This window comes from Lolium rigidum, chromosome 1, assembly GCF_022539505.1.
Source record: "Lolium rigidum isolate FL_2022 chromosome 1, APGP_CSIRO_Lrig_0.1, whole genome shotgun sequence".
Classification (NCBI taxonomy): Eukaryota; Viridiplantae; Streptophyta; class Magnoliopsida; order Poales; family Poaceae; genus Lolium; species Lolium rigidum.
In genome coordinates, this window is record NC_061508.1 from 124,975,481 (window position 1) to 124,998,338 (window position 22,858).

Genomic DNA, 22,858 nt, shown 5'->3' on the forward strand with positions numbered 1-22,858 from the left:
GACATCTCGATCCTTCACCTAGGGTTTGGCATGAGACATTGTCAGAAGCTTTGTGGGCCTATCGCATGTCATGCCATGGAGCTATAAAGACTTCGCCATACCAGCTTGTACGTAGGCGGGAAGCCGTATTACCTTGGGAAATTACGGCTGGATCGAGACGTGTCACGTTTCGGAATGACTCGACAGCTGAAGAATATGCAGCCACGATGAGTGACACTATTGAGGATGCAACGGAACTTAGACTTTGGTCGTTGGAGAAGATTAAAGAGAACAAAGCCAGGGTAGCTCGTGCATACAATAAGAAGGTGAGACCAAAGGAGTTTTAAGTTGGTGATCTAGTATGGGAAGCCGTGTTGCCACTAGGAACCAAGGATAAAGCATATGGTAAATGGTCTCCTAATTGGCATGGTCCTTACAAAGTCGTCCAGGTTTTGAAGGGTAATGCATACATGCTGGAGCAGCTGGACGGCGCTAAGTTCCCAGCAGCTGTCAATGGTCAACATCTCAAGAAATATTTCCCAAGCATGTGGGATGACGAACAGTGAAATATGGGGGCCGATTCATGAAATCGGCCAGTAAAAAAAAATTATATACAAATCACAGCCGATGCGCAGACATCGACTTGAGAAATAAGGATACTAGTACAGCCGATGCACGGACATCGACTTCAGAATAATAAAAAAGCCGATGCATTGCCATCGACTCTAGAGGAACAAGCTCAATTGAGCAGGTTAACAGATCGGTTTCGGAGCCGGAGATCATGACATCCGAGATGAATCTCCCAATGGATTTGCTGAGGAGTTGAATCTGCGCGTTTGAGGTTGGAGGATGGTTTGGACATGGACTGGATCTGTTTGACCGTGTGAATAGGCAACTGTTTGGCCTCAAATCGTGTTTATGGTGCAAGCCGATGCCCTGCCATCGGCTCTTTGTGCAGCGACTTCGTTTGACAATCGGCAAAATTGACAAGAAAGCAAAATTAATAGGGGAATATTTTCTTCATTAATAATAGGATTTCTTACAAAGAAAGAGCCGATTGCTCAAGGGAGGAAGAACAAAAGAAAGGTCTATTGACCAATCTGCTACTACTACTACTAGGCCTATACTAGTAGATCCTAGTCTACGGGCCGTCGCTGCCCTCGTCGTCGTCATCGGAGCTCTCGTCGGCGCTGATGCTGGCGGGCTCCTCGTCGCTGCTCCAGTGGCCCTCATTGGGGGCCTCCTCATCTTCATCATCGTCGTCGTCGTTGTCGTCGGACCCGGCGCGGAAGCGCTTCGCCGGCGGGTAATCCTCGAGGGAGTCGACGTCGTCTTCGTCTTCCTCCTCCTCTTCCTCGGAGGAGGTGTAATCGTCCCAGGAGAATGAGTCGTCCTCGCTCTCCGATTCCAGTTCCCCGTCAGCGAGGAACTGGAGGTCTTCATCTCCGCTGGTCAAGGACTTGTCGTCCTCGGACCAGACGGAGGAGGCGTGGTCCTCCTGGTCCCACTCCTCTGGGGCGCGCTCGTCGTGCGCCGCCATCGGAGCCGCCATCGGATCCCACCCGGCGTGGGTTCGCGGGAGGAGGAGGAGGAGGAGGAGGAGAAGGACTGGGAGGAGAGATCCGACGAGGCGGAGGAGGAAGAGGAGGAAGACATTGCTCTGAGATTGGGGTTTCTTGGTGCCGATGGCCAGAACAGAGCAAGGGGATGAAGTGACGAACTGGTTTGGAGCGGTTAAATAAAAGGGGATATAGTGGAGATTCAATGCACAGCGAGTTTCCGAGGAAGTGGTGCCCAAAGAAAAAAAATTGCCGGGTCACGCGGAGAAGTTGAGGAGGCAAGGCATCATGCTGAAGGATGCTGCGACGGTTCTGCTCCGCCACGACATGACCCGACGAAGAAAAAGCAGAGTGATTTTGGAATTATCATTTCCAAAACCGGGGGGGCATGTGTTATCACCAGAATTTGACCGGATCAGAGGTGGGCCGCGATTAAGATGGGCTTGAATAATATACACGGAAGATATACATGAATCGGCCTTGTATACAAAGTTTGGGCTAGTTTGCCCGTGTATCTGTAAATATAGTAGGATACGTGTCGGTTAGATAGAATTTGGCTCGTGCACGGTTGGGATTATTCCCACGTTAGAAAGTCTACGGACTATAAATATGTATCTAGGGTTATTGAGAAAAACAACAATCACGTTCATCACAAACCAATCTAGGCGCATCGCCAACCCCTTGTTTCGAGGGTTTCTTCCGGGTAAGCATCATGCTGCCTAGATCGCATCTTGCGATCTAGGCAGTATACGTTTATTCGTTGTTCATGCGTTGCTCGTCGTTGAAGCCTTGTTGATGGCGAGCAACGTAGTTATCATAGATGTGTTAGGGTTAGCATTGTTTCATCGTGTCACATGCTTTTGTCCATGCAACCCTTAGACGTCTAGCCGCCCTTACACCGATCTTAGGTGTAAGGGCGGCACCTCGCTTGATCATTGTTTAGTAGATCCGATCCGTTATGATTGCTCCTTGTTCTTCAAGGATTAGTTTAATATCTCGCATAGTTAGGCCTTGCAAACGGGTTGAAGGATCCAGTAGCACGTAGGGTGTAGTTTGCTAGCCCTAGATAAGATGTTCCGGGGATCAACTTCATGTTGGTTTTTAGGCCTTGTCTAGGGTTGGTTTATTATCACCGTGCGTGGCTGCCAGGCTCAATCACGCGTAGGATGTTCCGATTATGTGGTGAAAACCCTAAATCGTCGTAGGTCGTTTTAGCTTTATATTGATCAAGCAGGACCACCATGTGATCGTAGACCTCATACGAATCATGGGTGGATCAGCTCCTTGAGCCGATTCACAGGACAACCCGAGAGCCGATCGAGGCTCGTATTTAATGTTTACGTGTATGCCATGCGGGAAACTAAGCGAAGCAAATCCATCACCTTCCCGACCGGGTATAGGTCGGGTGGCACGCCCTTGCACCGGCATCGGACGTGCGTGCCGAGGCTTTGCGGGCCGTCGCTCGAGGGACCAGGGCCAGCCGCTGTTCTGGGAGCCTCCCGGCTCTACTGTGTTGCCCGTCGTTGCTCGCCGGTGGGTTTCTGACCGCAACAGTAAGACATGTATGTGTTGTAATAAATGATGACTCTGAACTACTTACTATTATGTCTCGCAAAAACAATCTTCCTGGGATTGCGATGTATGATATAATAGGCATCTGGACTTAAAAATCCGGGTGTTGACAAATACTTTGGTTCAATGGTTGTCCTTTATTCTTAAATAGGTAAAGCCTGGATTAGTATGAGTGGTCTCTCTCATTTGGGAATGACTTGAAAAATACTCTAGGGTTCCTCTTGAAGACGATGATTTAAATGCTTGGATGTATATCCAAGGTTTAGCTCAAGGTTTGTTATTGCTTCTCTAATAATTATAATAGAACTCTCACCTCTCTAGGTTTGATGTATAATAATTTGGAATAGGGAAGAATTATTTCCTTAGTTGGATCTCCTTGTCTTGTTTCCAAGATTAAAGTAGAATGGATATCATAGGGTTTATGATAAGAGCATGGATTAGTTTAAGACATGGAGAAGATAAGTGAAGAATAGTTTCTCCAATTATTGTTACTTGATTTCCAATTAAATGGATGTTCATATGTTATGGCAAGGAATATCATGTTGTGATCTTTAATAAGATCAAGTAGTTGATCCTTGATTAATAAGTTCTTGTGTTGATTTTAATTCCATTTGATCTAACCCCTTAGATCAAATTATCTCTACCCAAAAAAGGTTTTAGCAAAGTCACATTGAGGTTTATAGCGCTTGACTTGATGAGCTACTTCAGTTCCACCAAGGTCAAATGAAACTTCAGTTACTGTGGCTGTTTTACTTTAAAGCGCGAAAATTCCCCAGATTTTCTATGCATGAATGCAATGCACACATCTGTTTCCTCTATTTTTGTAACCCCATTACCTGGGATATTATAGAGGGCCTCGGCCAGGCTGCTGTCCCATAGGGCCAGCGTCTGGGCCTCCGCCTCCTCCGCCGCCTGGGCCTCCTCCTCCTTCGCCGCCGCCTGGACCGCCGCCGCCGCCCGCGCCTCCTCCTCCTCCGCCGCCGCCTGGACCGTGATACGTCTCCGACGTATCGATAATTTCTTATGTTCCATGCCACATTATTGATGATATCTACATGTTTTATACACATTATATGTTGTATTTATGCATTTTCCGGCACTAACCTATTAACAAGATGCCGAAGAGCCGCTTGCTTGGTTTCGAAATCCTAGTAAAGAAATATTCTCGGAATTGGACGAAATCAACGCCCGGGGTCCTATTTTGCCACGAAGCTTCCGGAAGACCGAAGGAGAGTCGAAGTGGGGCCACGAGGTGGCCGGACACCGGGCGGCGCGGCCCGGGCCCCGGCCGCGCCGGCCTGTCGTCCGGGCCCCTCGTGCCGCCTCTTTACCTGCCCTTCCGCCTACAAATAGCCTCCGTCGCGAAACCCCCGATACCGAGAGCCACGATACGGAAAACCTTACGAGACGCCGCCGCCGCCAATCCCATCTCGGGGGATTCTGGAGATCACCTCCGGCACCCTGCCGGAGAAGGGATTCATCTCCCGGAGGACTCTTCACCGCCATGGTCGCCTCCGGAGTGATGAGTGAGTAGTTCACCCCTGGACTATGGGTCCATAGCAGTAGCTAGATGGTTGTCTTCTCCTCATTGTGCTTCATTGTTGGATCGTGTGAGCTGCCTAACATGATCAAGATCATCTATCTGTAATGCTATATGTTGTGTTTGTCGGGATCCGATGGATAGAGAATACTATGTTATGTTAATTATCAAGTTATTACCTATGTGTTGTTTATGATCTTGCATGCTCTCCGTTATTAGTAGAGGCTCTGGCCAAGTTTTTGCTCTTAACTCCAAGAGGGAGTATTTATGCTCGATAGTGGGTTCATGCCTCCATTGAATCCGGGACGATGTGACGAAAGTTCTAAGGTTGTGAATGTGCTTGTTGCCACTAGGGATAAAACATTGATGCTATGTCTAAGGATGTAGTTATTGATTACATTACGCACCATACTTAATGCAATTGTCCGTTGTTTTGCAACTTAATACTGGAAGGGGTTCGGATGATAACTCTGAAGGTGGACTTTTTAGGCATAGATGCATGCTGGATAGCGGTCTATGTACTTTGTCGTAATGCCCAATTAAATCTCACTATATTTATCATATCATGTATGTGCATTGTTATGCCCTCTCTATTTGTCAATTGCCCGACTGTAATTTGTTCACCCAACATGCTTTTATCTTATGGGAGAGACACCTCTAGTGAACTGTGGACCCCGGTCCTATTCTTTACATCGCATACAATCTCATCGCAATACTTGTTTTACTCGTTTTCTCGCAAACAATCATCTTCCACACAATACGGTTAATCCTTTGTTACAGCAAGCCGGTGAGATTGACAACCTCATCTGTTTCGTTGGGGCAAAGTACTTTGGTTGTGTTGTGCAGGTTCCACGTTGGCGCCGGAATCTCCGGTGTTGCGCCGCACTACATCCCGCCGCCATCAACCTTCAACGTGCTTCTTGGCTCCTCCTGGTTCGATAAACCTTGGTTTCTTTCTGAGGGAAAACTTGCTACTGTCTGCATCACACCTTCCTCTTGGGGTTCCCAACGGACGTGTGTCGACTGCACGCATCAAGACTGTTTTCTGGCGCCGTTGCCGGGGAGATCAAGACACGCTGCAAGGAGAGTCTCCACTTCCCAATCTCTTTACTTTGTTTTTGTCTTGCTTTATTTTATTTACTACTTTGTTTGCTGCATTATATCAAAACACACAAAAAAATAGTTGCTAGCTTTTATTTTATCTAGTTTGCTTTATTTACTACTGCTAAAATGGCCACTCCTGAAAAACCTAAGTTGTGTGACTTCACAACCACAAACAATAATGATTTCTTATGCACACCTATTGCTCCACCTGCTACTACAGCAGAATTCTTTGAAATTAAACCTGCTTTACTAAATCTTGTTATGCGAGAGCAATTTTCTGGTGTTAGTTCTGATGATGCTGCTGCCCATCTCAATAATTTTGTTGAATTGTGTGAAATGCAAAAGTATAAGGATGTAGATGGTGATATTATTAAATTGAAATTGTTTCCTTTCTCATTAAGAGGAAGAGCTAAAGATTGGTTGCTATCTCTGCCTAAGAATAGTATTAATTCATGGACTAAATGCAAGGATGCTTTTATTGGTAGATATTATCCCCCTGCTAAAATTATATCTTTGAGAAGTAGCATAATGAATTTTAAACAATTAGATAATGAACATGTTGCTCAAGCATGGGAGAGAATGAAATCTTTGGTAAAGAATTTCCCAACCCATGGACTGACTACTTGGATGATCATCCAAACCTTTTATGCAGGACTGAACTTTTCTTCGCGGAACCTATTGGATTCAGCTGCTGGATGTACCTTTATGTCCATCACTCTTGGTGAAGCAACAAAGCTCCTTGATAATATGATGATTAATTACTCTGAATGGCACACGGAAAGAGCTCCACAAGGTAAGAAGGTAAATTCTGTCGAAGAATCCTCTTCTTTGAGTGATAAGATTGATGCTATTATGTCTATGCTTGTGAATGGTAGGACTAATGTTGATCCTAATAATGTTCCGTTAGCTTCATTGGTTGCTCAAAATTCTAGGCCATATCCTGCTAATGGTAACTCTTATGGTAGATATGTTTCACCTAATGAGGAAAAGATGTTAGAAATTGAAAGATCCACCAAGAGCTTTATGCAATCACAATATGAGCAAAACAAATTGTTTACTAAAACTATGAATGAACAATCTACCTTGTTGAAGAATATAGGAAATCAACTTGAAAATCTGAATATGGAGATTTCCGGGTTGCAAACTAAACTTGCAAATGCTCGAAAACCGAATCTCATACATGTCTGCGTCACAATCTTCTTTAATCAATAAAATGGCTGCTAAACATGAGGATATTGAAAATAAAATTGTTACTACAGCAAATGCCATCCAAGTTAGAATTAATGAGAATATAAGATTAATGGCTGAATTGCGTGCTAGATGGGATAGAGAAGAAAATGAAAAACTAGCTAAAGAGAAAAATGTAGCTAAAGTTTGAACTATCACCACCACTAGCAATGCTAATGCTCCACATGTTGCTGCACCTCCTACTATCAATGGTAAAATAATTGGTGTTGGCAATGTTTCTACTCCTAGTGCAAAGCGCGCAAAATTACCTGAAACTGCTGAAACTGCTTGTGATAAAACTGCTGAATTTTTTTCCAACCTTGGGGACAATGATCCCATTGCTGTAGCTCATAATGATTTAGATTTTGATGATTGCCACATCTCTGAAGTTATAAAGTTCTTACAAAAACTTGATAAGAGTCCCAATGCTAGCGCTGTAAACTTGGCTTTCACAAAACATATTACAAATGCTCTCATAAAAGCTAGAGAAGAGAAACTAAAACTTGAAACTTCTATTCCTAGAAAGCTAGAAGATGGTTGGGAGCCCATCATTAAAATGAGGGTCAATGATTTTGATTGTAATGCTTTATGTGATCTTGGTGCAAGTATTTCGTTATGCCTAAGAAAGTCTATGATATGCTTGACTTGCCACCATTGAAAAATTGTTATTTGGATGTTAATCTCGCTGATAATGCTAAAAAGAAACCTTTGGGGAGAGTTGATAATGTTCATATTATGGTTAACAATAACCTTGTCCCCGTTGATTTTGTTGTCTTGGATATTGAATGCAATGCATCTTGCCCCATTATATTGGGAAGACCTTTTCTTCGAACCGTTGGTGCTACTATTGATATGAAGGAAGGTAATATTAAATATCAATTTCCTCTCAAGAAAGGTATGGAACACTTCCCTAGAAAAAGAATGAAGTTACCTTTTGATTCTATTATTAGAACAAATTATGATGTTGATGCTTCATCTCTTGATGTTACTTGATATACACTTTCTCGCGCCTAGCCGAAAGGCGTTAAAGAAAAGCGCTTATGGGAGACAACCCATGTTTTTACTACAGTATTTTGTTTTATATTTGAGTCTTGGAAGTTGTTTACTACTGTAGCAACCTCTCCTTATCTTAGTTTTGTGTTTTGTTGTGCCAAGTAAAGTCTTTGATAGTAAAGTTCATACTAGATTTGGATTACTCGCGCAGTTTCAGATTTCTTTGCTTGTCACGAATTTCGACCTGCCTCCCTGTAGGTAGCTCAGAAAATTAAGACAATTTACGTGCGTGATCATCAGATATGTACGCAACTTTCATTCAATTTGGGCATTTTCATTTGAGCAAGTCTGGTGCCTCAATAAAATCCATCTTTACGGACTGTTCTGTTTTGACAGATTCTGCCTTTTATTTCGCATTGCCTCTTTTGCTATGTTGGATGAATTCCTTTGATCCATTAATGTCCAAGTAGCTTTATGCAATGTCCAGAAGTGTTAAGAATGATTGTGTCACCTCTGAACATGTTAATTTTTATTGTCCACTAACCCTCTAATGAGTTGTTTCGAGTTTGGTGTGGAGGAAGTTTTCAAGGATCAAGAGAGGAGTATGATGCAATATGATCAAGGAGAGTGAAAGCTCTAAGCTTGGGGATGCCCCGGTGGTTCACCCCTGCATATTTTAAGAAGACTCAAGCGTCTAAGCTTGGGGATGCCCAAGCCATCCCCTTCTTCATCGACAACATTATCGAGTTCCTCCCCCGAAACTATATTTTTATTCCGTCACATCTTATGTGCTTTGCTTGGAGCGTCGGTTTGTTTTTGTTTTTTTTTTGTTTGAATAAAATGGATCCTAGCATTCATTGTGTGGGAGAGAGACACGCTCCGCTCGTTGCATATGGACAAATATGTCCTTAGGCTTTACTCATAGTATTCATGGCGAAGGTTGAATCTTCTTCGTTAAATTGTTATATGGTTGGAATCGGGAAATGCTACATGTAGTAATTCTAAAATGTCTTGAATAATTTGATACTTGGCAATTGTTGTGCTCATGTTTAAGCTATTGCATCATATACTTTGCACCCATTAATGAAGAAACACCTAGAGCTTGCTAAATTTGGTTTGCATATTTGGTCTCTCGAAAGTCTTGATAATATCTAGTATTGAGTTTTGAACAACAAGGAAGACGGTGTAGAGTCTTATAATGTTTACAATATGTCTTTTATGTGAGTTTTGCTGCACCGTTCATCCTTGTGTTTGTTTCAAATAACCTTGCTAGCCTAAACCTTGTATCGAGAGGGAATACTTCTCATGCATCCAAAATCCTTGAGCCAACCACTATGCCATTTGTGTCCACCATACCTACCTACTACATGGTATTTCTCCGCCATTCCAAAGTAAATTGCTTGAGTGCTACCTTTAAATTCCATCATTCACCTTTACAATATATAGCTCATGGGGCAAATAGCTTAAAAACTATTGTGGTATTGAATATGTACTTATGCACTTTATCTCTTATTAAGTTGCTTGTTGTGCGATAACCATGTTCCTGGGGACGCCATCAACTACTCTTTGTTGAATATCATGTGAGTTGCTATGCATGTCCGTCTTGTCCGAAGTAAGAGAGATCTACCACCTTAATGGTTGGAGCATACATATTGTTAGAGAAGAACATTGGGCCGCTAACTAAAGCCATGAATCATGGTGGAAGTTTCAGTTTTGGACATATATCCTCAATCTCATATGAGAACACTAATTGTTGCCACATGCTTATGCATTAAAGAGGAGTCCATTATCTGTTGTCCATGTTGTCCCGGTATGGATGTCTAAGTTGAGAATAATCAAAAGCGAGAAATCCAAAATGCGAGCTTTCTCCTTAGACCTTTGTACAGGCGGCATGGAGGTACCCCATTGTGACACTTGGTTAAAACATGTGTATTGCGATGATCCGGTAGTCCAAGCTAATTAGGACAAGGTGCGGGCACTATTAGTATACTATGCATGAGGCTTGCAACTTGTAAGATATAATTTACATAACTCATATGCTTTATTACTACCGTTGACAAAATTGTTTCATGTTTTCAAAATAAAAGCTCTAGCACAAATATAGCAATCGATGCTTTCCTCTTTGAAGGACCATTCTTTTTACTTTTATGTTGAGTCAGTTCACCTATCTCTCTCCACCTCAAGAAGCAAACACTTGTGTGAACTATGCATTGATTCCTACATACTTGCATATTGCACTTGTTATATTACTCCATGTTGACAATTATCCATGAGATATACATGTTATAAGCTGAAAGCAACCGCTGAAACTTAATCTTCCTTTGTGTTGCTTCAATACCTTTACTTTGATTTATTGCTTTATGAGTTAACTCTTATGCAAGACTTATTGATGCTTGTCTTTAAGTGCTATTCATGAAAAGTCTTTGCTTTATGATTCAGTTGTTTACTCATGTCATTACCATTGTTTTGATCGCTGCATTCATTACATATGTTTACAATAGTATGATCAAGTTTATGATGGCATGTCACTCCAGAAATTATCTTTGTTATCGTTTACCTGCTCGGGACGAGCGGAACTAAGCTTGGGGATGCTGATACGTCTCCGACGTATCGATAATTTCTTATGTTCCATGCCACATTATTGATGATATCTACATGTTTTATACACATTATATGTTGTATTTATGCATTTTCCGGCACTAACCTATTAACAAGATGCCGAAGAGCCGATTCTGTCGTTTTCTGCTGTTTTTGGTTTCGAAATCCTAGTAAAGAAATATTCTCGGAATTGGACGAAATCAACGCCCAGTGGTCCTATTTTGCCACGAAGCTTCCGGAAGACCGAAGGAGAGTCGAAGTGGGGCCACGAGGTGGCCGGACACCGGGCGGCGCGGCCCGTGCCCCGGCCGCGCCGGCCCGTCGTCCGGGCCCCTCGTGCCGCCTCTTTACCCGCCCTTCCGCCTACAAATAGCCTCCGTCGCGAAACCCCCAGTACCGAGAGCCACGATACGGAAAACCTATGCGAGACGCCGCCGCCGCCAACCCCATCTCGGGGGATTCTCGGAGATCACCTCCGGCACCCGCCGGAGAGGGGATTCATCTCCCGGAGGACTCTTCACCGCCATGGTCGCCTCCGGAGTGATGAGTGAGTAGTTCACCCCCGGACTATGGGTCCATAGCAGTAGCTAGATGGTTGTCTTCTCCTCATTGTGCTTCATTGTTGGATCTTGTGAGCTGCCTAACATGATCAAGATCATCTATCCGTAATGCTATATGTTGTGTTTGTCGGGATCCGATGGATAGAGAATACTATGTTATGTTAATTATCAAGTTATTACCTATGTGTTGTTTATGATCTTGCATGCTCTCCGTTATTAGTAGAGGCTCGGCCAAGTTTTTGCTCTTAACTCCAAGAGGGAGTATTTATGCTCGATAGTGGGTTCATGCCTCCATTGAATGCGGGACGATGACGGAAAGTTCTAAGGTTGTGAATGTGCTCGTTGCCACTAGGGATAAAACATTGATGCTATGTCTAAGGATGTAGTTATTGATTACATTACGCACCATACTTAATGCAATTGTCTGTTGTTTTGCAACTTAATACCGGAAGGGGTTCGGATGATAACCCGAAGGTGGACTTTTTAGGCATAGATGCATGCTGGATAGCGGTCTATGTACTTTGTCGTAATGCCCAATTAAATCTCACTATATTTATCATATCATGTATGTGCATTGTTATGCCCTCTCTATTTGTGTTATCACCAGATTTTAGACAAATCCAGAGGTGGGCCGGGCTTGGAAGATTACATGTGGAAGATTTCTGAAGCGGCCTGGCACGAAGGGTTTGGGCTGAATTGCCCGTGTATCTTTATTTAGTAGTTTATTATCTTAGATAAGGGTTAGAGTTTGTATCGTGCACGATGGGATATTCCCACGTTAGAAAGTCCCTTGGACTATAAATATGTATCTAGGGTTTATGGAATAAACAACAACTCACGTTCAACCCCAAAACAAACCAATCTCGGCGCATCGCCAACTCCTTCGTCTCGAGGGTTTCTATCGGTAGCGACATGCTGCCTAGATCGCATCTTGCGATCTAGGCAAGCACAAGCCCCACGTTGTTCATGCGTTGCTCGTATCGAAGCGCTTTTGATGGCGAGCAACGTAGTTATCATTAGATGTGTTAGGGTTAGCATTGTTCTTCGTTTAAGCATGCTTACGTAGTGCAACCCTTGCATATCTAGCCGCCCTCACGCCTATCTCAGTGTGGGGGCGGCACCCCGCTTGATCATTATTTAGTAGATCTGATCCGTTACGATTGCTCCTTGTTCTACAAGGATTAGTTTAATATCTCGCAATAGTTAGGCCTTACAAAGGGGGGGAGGATCCAGTGGCACGTAGGGTGGCGTTCGCAAGTCCTAAACGGGATGTTCCGAGGATCAACTTCATGTTGGTTTTTAGGCCTTGTTTAGGATCGGCTTACGAGCACCGTGCGTGGCCGCAAGGCCCAACCTGGAGTAGGATGATCCGATTATGCGGTGAAAACCCTAAATCGTCGTAGATCTCATTAGCTTCATCTTGATCAAGCAGGACCACCAAGTATTCGTGCACCCCGTACGAATCATGGGTGGATCGGCTCTTTGAGCCGATTCACAGGATAACCTCGAGAGCCGATCGAGGCTCGTATTTAATGTTTACATGTATGCCCCGGCAGAAACTAAGCGAGGCATCCCCATCACCTTCCCGACCTGGTATAGGTCAGGTGGCACGCCCTTGCACTTCGCATCGCCGCGTGTGACCATAAGAGCATTGCGGGCCGTCGCTCGGAGGGGTCTCAGCCAGCCGCAGCTCTAGGCTCTTCCCGGCTCTACGGTGTTGACAAGGCCGCTGCCCGCCGGTGGGTTTTGGCAGTCAACACATTCTGGCACGCCCGGTGGGACTATCGTCTACATCAACCACATCGCCATCTACATCTGAGATGGCGGACGGCATGCCGCTCACCTACGAGGATCCGCCCGACGACCTCAAGAAGCAATACAACGAGATCAAGGCCACCCTCGAAGCCGACCTCATCGGCTCTTTTCGCAGAACCCGTTCCCATGGCATCGGATGGAAGGGGTTCTCACCGCAAGGTGCGCTCGATGGGATAGACCTCTCTACCCCGTCGGAGGAACGCACCGTGGGTCCGCGGCGAGGAGATCAACTACCCGGTGGCTCACTCGCTACACCGCCACTCCGAGAACTTGGTCAACGTGTTGGAGCGTGTCGCTCCGCGCGTGATCCGGAGATCATGAGCCACCGCACTCGCCGTCGGGACCAGCTCTCGGGACTCATCAAGGAGAGTTGCCACTCCAGCCCCGTCCACCGCTGCCATATGCGTTGGCAGCACCTGCTGAAGTGCCGACTACACCGGCATTCCTCGTCTACAGGATTGGTGGCGACCCTAGTGACTACCAGCTTCTTAATGGAGGCGCCTAAGGAGATCCCTCAAGGATACGCGTGCATGTATGTGCCGGATTGTGGTGACCGGGCACTCACAAACCAGGCCACCACATCGGGGACTCCGGCGAAGACAGGAGGAACGTCGGCGACGCAGCTTGAGAAGCGTGACGTGGCTAACTAAATACGCCACACCGACGAAACTCCCGAGCCCGAGCTCCTCGCAGTTGGCTCGGAGCTGGAAAGCAAACATGGCTGGCCAAGTACGCCACCCCGGCGAATCTTCAGAGTGCAACTCCTACGGCCAGCACAGCGGATCAGATCAGCACCATACTGAGAGACCAGCTCGGCATGATGCCGAAAAGAAGGGCAGTCGGCTATTCCAAGCCGTACCCTGACGATTACGAGATGATCCCGCTGCCACCTAAATATCGGCTCCCCGACTTCTCCAAATTCAGTGGATCGGATGGCTCCAGCTCCATCGAGCACGTCGCACCGATATTTAGCTCAACTAGGACCGGCTTCAGTGTCGGATCAGCTACGCGTGAGGCTCTTTTCACAGCTCCCTCACGGGATCGGCTTTTGGATGGTACACCTCTTTGCCGACAAACTCCATCCAGTCTTGGAAGCAATTGGAAGAACGAGCTCCATATGCAATACCATTCGAAGCTTCCGAGTCCGGCATTGCCGATCTAGCACAACTACGTCGAAGCGCGGGAAACGGTGACGGAATCACATCCAGCCGCTTCAGGAATCTTAGGAACCGATGTTATTCGGTTCGTATAACCGAAAAGGAAGCAGTCGAGTTGGCAGTAGCAGGCCTTGTAACACAGCTCAAGGACATAGCCTCCCAAGCAGATTATCCTCGCCGGCGCACATGGTTCGAAACTATCAGCATATGAACAGCGCCACCCCGACTCCGTACCAAGACAAGTTCAAGCGTGCAGTAGTTATGGTCGATACAGAGGAAGATGAAGTGCTCACGGGAGACCAAGAAATAGCAGTAGGCTGAGTGGACTCGGGGAGGAACCCCGTGGCCTCGCAAATGGGTAAAGCCACCAGTGGCCGCCCAGGGGATTTGATTTTGACGTAACCAAGACCGAGCAAATCATCGACCTCCTGCTCAAGGAGAAACAGCTTGACGATTCCTCGAAGGTCTCAAGTTCCCCACGGCGAAAGAGCTAAACGGAAAGCCGTACCGCAAATTCCACAACTCGCTTTCCCATGCCACCAACGACCGCCGGTGTGGCGTCAGCACATCCAAGCGGCGATAGAGAAGGGGCGGCTAATTTTCAACCAGTACGCCATGAAGGTCGACACCCAACCCTTCCCCGCCGTTAACATGGTAGAAATTACCTACCCCGAAGGTTGCCACCGGGTCCCTCGTTCAAGCATCAACATGGTAGGACCCGGAAACCACTCCGGCAAAGATGGAGATGAGGGCAGCTGCTCTCATAGCAAGGATACAGAGGAGGCCGCTCCACGCCATCGGCTCCGCCATGATGGCAAGCGCTATGTCACAGAGGGAGAGGTGAAGAATATAAGATATCAGCGACCCCTCTCTGATCACCTCCTCAACAAATATGTGAGTCAGTATGACCAACGCCGACGGCCCAATTGTGATAGAGGAGATCGCCTGGCTAGAGAGGCCAGAAGATATCGTCGGCAGGATCGCGATGAGGAGGAACACGAGCGCTGTGCCACGGGAGCATCAAGGGAGCAAGATGACAACGCCAGACACTGGGACTGCCCTTTCTTCGTACACTCGCTGGGATTCAGGAATGAGCCGATTGCCCACAATCGGCAATTGCCCGTAATGCAACAATAAAAAGAAGGAGGCAGCCAACGTGTCCGTGTTCGAGCGCCTAGGGCCTCTCCCGCCGCAAAGCAAACGCGCCGAGTCACCTCGTTGGGCAGATCTTGAGGATTCGAAGACGAGGGAGAAGTGGAAGAAGACAGGTACCACCGGCCAAGGTGGTGCCCTCGACGGACTCAGCCGTTCCCAAAAGCGCAGGTTCAGCGATTGCGCGGCCTCGGAGGAAGCCGAAAGGTTATACCTGCATACGCTAAGGAAGGCACGACCCGATCCGGCTGCAAAGGTTCAGCCGAACCCCGGATGAAGAGGGTCGTCCACGGAAAATGGAGTGGCGCCCCAAACAGAGGAAAGCCGATGATGAGACATCGGCCGGCACAAACATGGTACTCGTCTTGCCGACGGAGCTTAGCCCTCCACGACTCTACGGAGCACTCAAGGTGGACGACATCAAGCGCATCAAGTCGTAGGTTGGGTTGGTTTTATCCAGCTCGACCAAGTAGCAAGATCAAACCAATGAGCAAACCGAGAGAGGCCGATCCTTGTGATCGGCCCCAAAAAATTTATGAAGGGAACTTACAAAACCTTCAACGAGCAAGCAACGTGGAGGCCGATTCCAGCAATCGGCCAAAATTATCCTCACCCACCATTCTGCCTGGGTTCAACATGTTATCCAACAGAGCCGATACCATCAATTCTCTTGACAGAACCGGCTCGGGGGGCACCCAGGTAGATAAAATACGAGGATATGCAACGGAAGCATCTCATCTTCTGGTGATGGGTATTGGAATATGGGGGCCGATGCACAGGTCGGCCGTAAAAAAAAAAAAAAAAAGTGAAAATTCGAAATTTTTCGAGCACAGCCGATGCAGCAGGCATTGACTTAAGGATATGAAAGCCGATGCATGGCCATCGACTCAAGAGGAGTAACTGTTACGATCAGTAGGGTCAATGGAGCACAAAAGGGAGATTTTTTATGAAGGAACTCCTCGCAGCTTTGGAAGCTCGGATCCTCTCTTCAAGAACAATGTCGGAGCAGCATGGGCGTGCGGATCAGGTCAAGGATGGATTGCATCAGGTCCACCAAAGGAAAGGAGCCTATCCGGCCGGCAGAACCGAAGAAACTCGGGGCAGCTCGCCTCGAAGGCTCTTCGCTTTGGGAAGCCGATTTATGTTCAAATCGGCTAGCTCGGCATAAGAAGCTCCCTCGTACATGATCGAGCCCGAGTCCATACAGCTCTGCTTTGCCTCGGCTAAGACTCCGGGGGCAACAAGCCCGGAAGATGCCCCGTTTTTAAGAGCCGATTAGAGTCACCTCGGCCGCGGCCGCATCATGATCGTCTCAGTGGAGGAACTGGAAGGAAAAGCCGTCGCCTAGTACAGGGCTTGGACCGTGGCCGTTGCTGCAAGAAAAGGAAAGGGACTGGATTCTCAAAATAGCCGATGAGTTGTTGTCGGCTAAGGAATTGCGAAGAATTTTGGTCAGATATCTAATCGCAGCCTAAATTGAGAAGCTCTTAGCCTACGAGCTAATTAGAATCCGGTTTCCTCGGCGTTCAAAAGGAAAGAAGTCCGACGCGTTACTATCGGTCTTAGCATGACAAACGGAAGGAATGAAATTGGAGCGATTAAAGGATGAATGGAAAGAACAATTTCATTAATTCCAAGGAGCGGCTTTACAAGAAAGAGCCGATGGCTCTCAAAAGAGGGATCCGGTGCCTAGTGCACCGCTACTACTAGTCCTATACTACTAGTCGTCGCTGTCCTCGTCATCGCCGCCGCCGACGTCGTCCGCGCCGCTCCCAGTGGAGCTCCTCGTCGCCGCTGCCCCAGCCCTTGGCCGGAGCCTCTTCCTCCTCGTCATCATCATCATCCCGCGTCCGCCCGGAAGCGCTGGTCGCGGACCCGATGGAGCAGGAGGAGTCATCCTCCTCTTCCCTTCGCATCATCTGTCTCCGTCCGCCCACTGCGGAGGCTTGGCGGAGCTTGGAGGGGGAGGCCTCGGCCTTCGCCGCTTCTCCTTCTTTCTCCTTCTTGTCTGGAGGAGAAGGGATTCACCGCGGGGTGGAGGCTGTCCTCGTTCTTCTTCTTCGGCGAAGATTGGGGGAAGAGTTTTGAGAAGGAAGAGGAAGAGGAAGACATTGCTACAGGAGGAGAGGGTTTTTTGGTGCCGATAGTCGGGATGGAATAGAGGATAAAGAGAGCTAACCAATCGGCACGGTTAAATAATGAGAAATCTGGTGAAGGTTTAATGCCATTACAGCCTTCCAAGGGATCGATGCCAAAGCCGTCGAATTTCTAGAGAAACCGAGAAGACAGGGCATAATGATGACGGATGCCGTAACGGCTCGCTTCTCGCCACGACATGACCCTTCGAAGGGAAAGCATAATGATTTTGGAAATGTTATTTCCAAAACCAGGGGGCATGTGTTATCACCAGATTTTAGACAAATCCAGAGGTGGGCCGGGCTTGGAAGATTACATGTGGAAGATTTCTGAAGCGGCCCGGCACGAAGGGTTTGGGCTGAATTGCCCGTGTATCTTTATTTAGTAGTTTATTATCTTAGATAAGGGTTAGAGTTTGTATCGTGCACGATGGGATATTCCCACGTTAGAAAGTCCCTTGGACTATAAATATGTATCTAGGGTTTATGGAATAAACAACAACTCACGTTCAACCCCAAAACAAACCAATCTCGGCGCATCGCCAACTCCTTCGTCTCGAGGGTTTCTATCGGGTAGCGACATGCCGCCTAGATCGCATCTTGCGATCTAGGCAAGACAAGCCCCACGTTGTTCATGCGTTGCTCGTATCGAAGCGCTTTTGATGGCGAGCAACGTAGTTATCATTAGATGTGTTAGGGTTAGCATTGTTCTTCGTTTAAGCATGCTTACGTAGTGCAACCCTTGCATATCTAGCCGCCCTCACGCCTATCTCAGTGTGGGGGCGGCACCCCGCTTGATCATTATTTAGTAGATCTGATCCGTTACGATTGCTCCTTGTTCTACAAGGATTAGTTTAATATCTCGCAATAGTTAGGCCTTACAAAGGGGGGAGGATCCAAAGGCACGTAGGGTGGCGTTCGCAAGTCCTAAACGGGATGTTCCGAGGATCAACTTCATGTTGGTTTTTAGGCCTTGTTTAGGATCGGCTTACGAGCACCGTGCGTGGCCGCGAGGCCCAACTCTGGAGTAGGATGATCCGATTATGCGGTGAAAACCCTAAATCGTCGTAGATCTCATTAGCTTCATCTTGATCAAGCAGGACCACCAAGTATTCGTGCACCCCGTACGAATCATGGGTGGATCGGCTCTTTGAGCCGATTCACAGGATAACCCGAGAGCCGATCGAGGCTCGTATTTAATGTTTACATGTATGCCCCGCAGGAAACTAAGCGAGGCATCCCCATCACCTTCCCCGACCGTGTATAGGTCAGGTGGCACGCCCTTGCACTTCGCATCGCCGCGTGTGACCAGAAGAGCATTGCGGGCCGTCGCTCGGAGGGGTCTCAGCCAGCCGCAGCTCTAGGCTCTTCCCGGCTCTACGGTGTTGACAAGGCCGCTGCCCGCCGGTGGGTTTTGGCAGTCAACAATTTGTCAATTGCCCGACTGTAATTTGTTCACCCAACATGCTTTTATCTTATGGGAGAGACACCTCTAGTGAACTGTGGACCCCGGTCCATTCTTTACATCGCATACAATCTATCGCAATACTTGTTTTACTCGTTTTCTCGCAAACAATCATCTTCCACACAATACGGTTAATCCTTTGTTACGGCAAGTCGGTGAGATTGACAACCTCACCGTTTCGTTGGGGCAAAGTACTTTGGTTGTGTTGTGCAGGTTCCACGTTGGCGCCGGAATCTCCGGTGTTGCGCCGCACTACATCCCGCCGCCATCAACCTTCAACGTGCTTCTTGGCTCCTCCTGGTTCGATAAACCTTGGTTTCTTTCTGAGGGAAAACTTGCTACTGTCTGCATCACACCTTCCTCTTGGGGTTCCCAACGGACGTGTGTCGACTGCACGCATCAGACCGCCGCCGCCGCGGCGTCCTCGTTCGCCTGGACCGCCGCCTGGATCGCCGCCATGTCGGCGACGAAGCGGGCCCTGTCCCTAGCCGCCGCCGCCACCGCTTCGTCCCCGGCGGCGATGGCGGCCTCCGGCTCGCGGTTCTCCTCGCTCGACCCGCGCGAGAGAAGGGCCCCTACGCCGGGAGCGAGTCCGTGTCGGAGCACATTAACCCCCGGCCCATGGCCATCGCATAGTTGTGAGCTTCCTCCTCCGCCGGCCCAAGCCCGACGGCGCCGGGCATCCCCGGCCCGTGGGACTCGAAGGACGCGAGCGTAATCCGCCGGTCGCCGGCGCACTCGAAGCGCATGGGCACGGGGACGTCGTCGCCGCCGATGTCGTGGATGACGGTGTCTGGCCGGAGGGCCGCGATGGCCGACCGCCGCCTCCGCGAGCTCGGCCCCGGCGTCGGCGAGCTCGGCCATGGCGTTGGCGATCTCCGTCCCGGTCGCCGCGAGGCGCCCTTCCGCGCGCTCGCCGCCTCCGCCTCCGCGACCTCCGCCTCCGCGGCCGCCACCTCCAGTGCGGCTGCTGGGCCTCAACGCCGCGGCGGCTACCTCCTCCTCCTCCGGGTGGAGCTGGCGGCACATGTGAACAACGTGCTCCCAATTCATGTGGTCGGCCATGGATGGATGGTAGCTTGAGGTGTGCCCGTCGTCCCCGCCGGTGTCCACCATATATAGCCACGGCGGGGCGGGAAACAGCGTTGGCGCGCAGGGCGTTTCCCGCGCGCGCGAAACGCCGGCGAAACTTGCCAATGTATTGGACAAGCGCGGGAACGATCGTCGTCGCGCGGGAACCGTTAATCACCGGCGGCAGTCCTCGACGGGACGTAAAACGCCATTAGCGAGCTTGACGCTGTTCCCGGTCAAAAAATGCGTCAGCACCGCTGGAGGTACCCAAGACGCAAACGGTCGCCCTGGGGCACATCACGTCCACGGCCGATGCAAACGAACATTTCGAACGTCCGAAATGTGTCGGCTCGCTGGAGATGCCCCAACACGGGAAACCTCGAAGGGAGGCCGAGCTGCACCAATGATTAGCCAGAGCTCGCTTAACCCGACCGTACAGTGTCAGGTCGTCATCACTACAGAATTCACACTACACTAGTACGAGCAGCATCAGTGGTACCGGCGCGGGCCGGCCGTTCAAGCGAGATAAGCCCAAACGAGCGCCGGCCCACATGCATGCAGCAGCTGCTGCTGCGCGCGCAGGCAAACGAGCAGGAGGACGGGACGGAGCAGCCGGCGGCAAAACAGATGGAGGCGTGGCATCGTGTGGCTACAAGCCGGAGCTAGCTTCCCAGCCAGAGCATGCATGGAGCAGCGCAGACCGGACACGCCGTGCGTGTGTCGCCCCGCTTGACCTCTAGCCCGTCGTGTGGCTGTGGCCCCCGCTCAATGAATTGGAGCAACGCTCCGCCTCCGACCGGGTCAGACTGTGCAGTGCGCGGCCGCGGCATTAAACCCTGCTGCATGATGACCTCGTCACGTAGCGACGGTACGGTGGTGGCAACAGCCGCGGGCCGCCTTGCGGCAGGGACGTGTGCCTGTCACGGCCAAGTGGATACGTTGCTTAATAATGCCAACTTGCCAAGCCATCAGCGGCCAGCGCGCGGCATGCATGGACATGTTTTCATGGACTTATCTTTAGGGCCGACTGTTCGCGTCCATCGGGCCGAAAAATGCATCTGGCACCACCTTCAGTGGCGCGAATCGTGATCGAGGCGTCTGCTACGATGCAACCCGGTGCATATTTGCGGTCAGGTTTGCGCCTCCGCGGACGCTGCACGGACGCGCAACGTGTCCGCTCGCGTCTCTACAGGGCCCGCCTGGCAGCGAGCCTGTATCGAGGGCACCGCTTCCGCGGTCAGCGCCGCAGCCTTCGCCATCAATGGCGTGGCTGCCTGTTCTGCGCGCGCACTGGTGGGCGGTGGCTGGGCTTCTGCGCCGCCTTCAATGCTATCGTATCCCGCGAGCGACCGGCCTTAAAAGTCCACCGGCCCCGCTCCTCCTTCGCCCACACCTCCACTCGCACCACCACCGCCGCAGCGCCATGGGGAAGAAGAAGAACGACTTCGAGGCATCCGGTAGCGGCACGAAGAAGGAGGAGCGGCCTGGCAGGGTGCCGCTGCCCGTCAGCATCGGGAGGCTGATGCACTCGCACTGGACGCTGTGTGACACCTGGAGGGACGTGCACATGATTGACAGCTGGCGGCTCAGCTACCGCCGGGTGCCCATCCCTCCGGTGCCTGCGCGCGAGCCAGATAGGACCGCCGAGATCCGGCGAAGGAGGCGGTACCTGCCGCAGGACCTCCGCACCGATCCGGCGTACGCCATCGACTCCGATAGCTGGCGTACGTATCTCTCGACCGAGAGGGATCGGAGGAGGCGAGCAGGCTTCATGGGCGACAGGGACTTTCCCTTCGACCGTCCACCACCGCCTCGTCCTCAAAGACAGCAGGCGCCGACGCGTGTGCACCAGGCGTCGACGCGTGTGCAGAACAACGACGACGACGAATACATCGAGGCACTGGCGTACCACAATGAGGAGGTCAAGGACGATAGCGACGACTACGTCGCGGTCGTCTTCCAGGAATGGCAGCTGGCCATGGCGGGGGGCCGCAACTTCGAGTTCCCGGACAACATGACGGACGACGAGATGGCGAAGCTCGGCGTCCTCGTCTCCGAGAACGACCCCGCCTGTGCAGCCACCGCTCCCCCGCTACGCCAACGGCTTCATGCCGTCGGGCCTGTGATGTCTACGGGAGCTTCTATTCTTGTAGACAGTGTTGGGCCTCCAAGAGCAGAGGTTTGTAGAACAGCAGCAAGTTTCCCTTAAGTGGATCACCCAAGGTTTATCGATCTCAGGGAGGAAGAGGTCAAAGATATCCCTCTCATGCAACCCCGCAACCACAAAGCAAGAAGTCTCTTGTGTCCCCAACACACCTAATAGGTGCACTAGTTCGGCGAAGAGATAGTGAAATACAGGTGGTATGAATAAGTAGTAGCAACGGCACTCGGAAAAGTGCTTTGCCTAGGACAATGAAACAAGCAATAGTAACGCAAGCAGTAGTAACGCAAGATAAAGCAATGAAATAGGAACAAGGCCTAGGGATTAGACTTTCACTAGTGGACACTCTCAACATTGATCACATAACGAACAGTATAAATGCATACTCTACACTCTTGTTGGATGATGAACACATTGCGTAGGATTACACGAACCCTCAATGCCGGAGTTAACAAGCTCCACAATAATGCTCATATTTTAGTAACCTTTAGTGTAAGATAGATCAAAAGACTAAACCAAGTACTAACATAGCATGCACACTCGTCACCTTCATGCATATGTAGGAGGAATAGATCACATCAATATTATCATAGCAATAGTTAACTTCGCAATCTACAAGAGATCATGATCATAGCATAAACCAAGTACTAACACGGTGCACACACTCGTCACCTTTGCACACGTGCGGGAGGAATAAAACTACTTTAATAACACATCACTAGAGTAGCACATAGATAAATTGTGATACAAACACATTGCAATCATAAAGA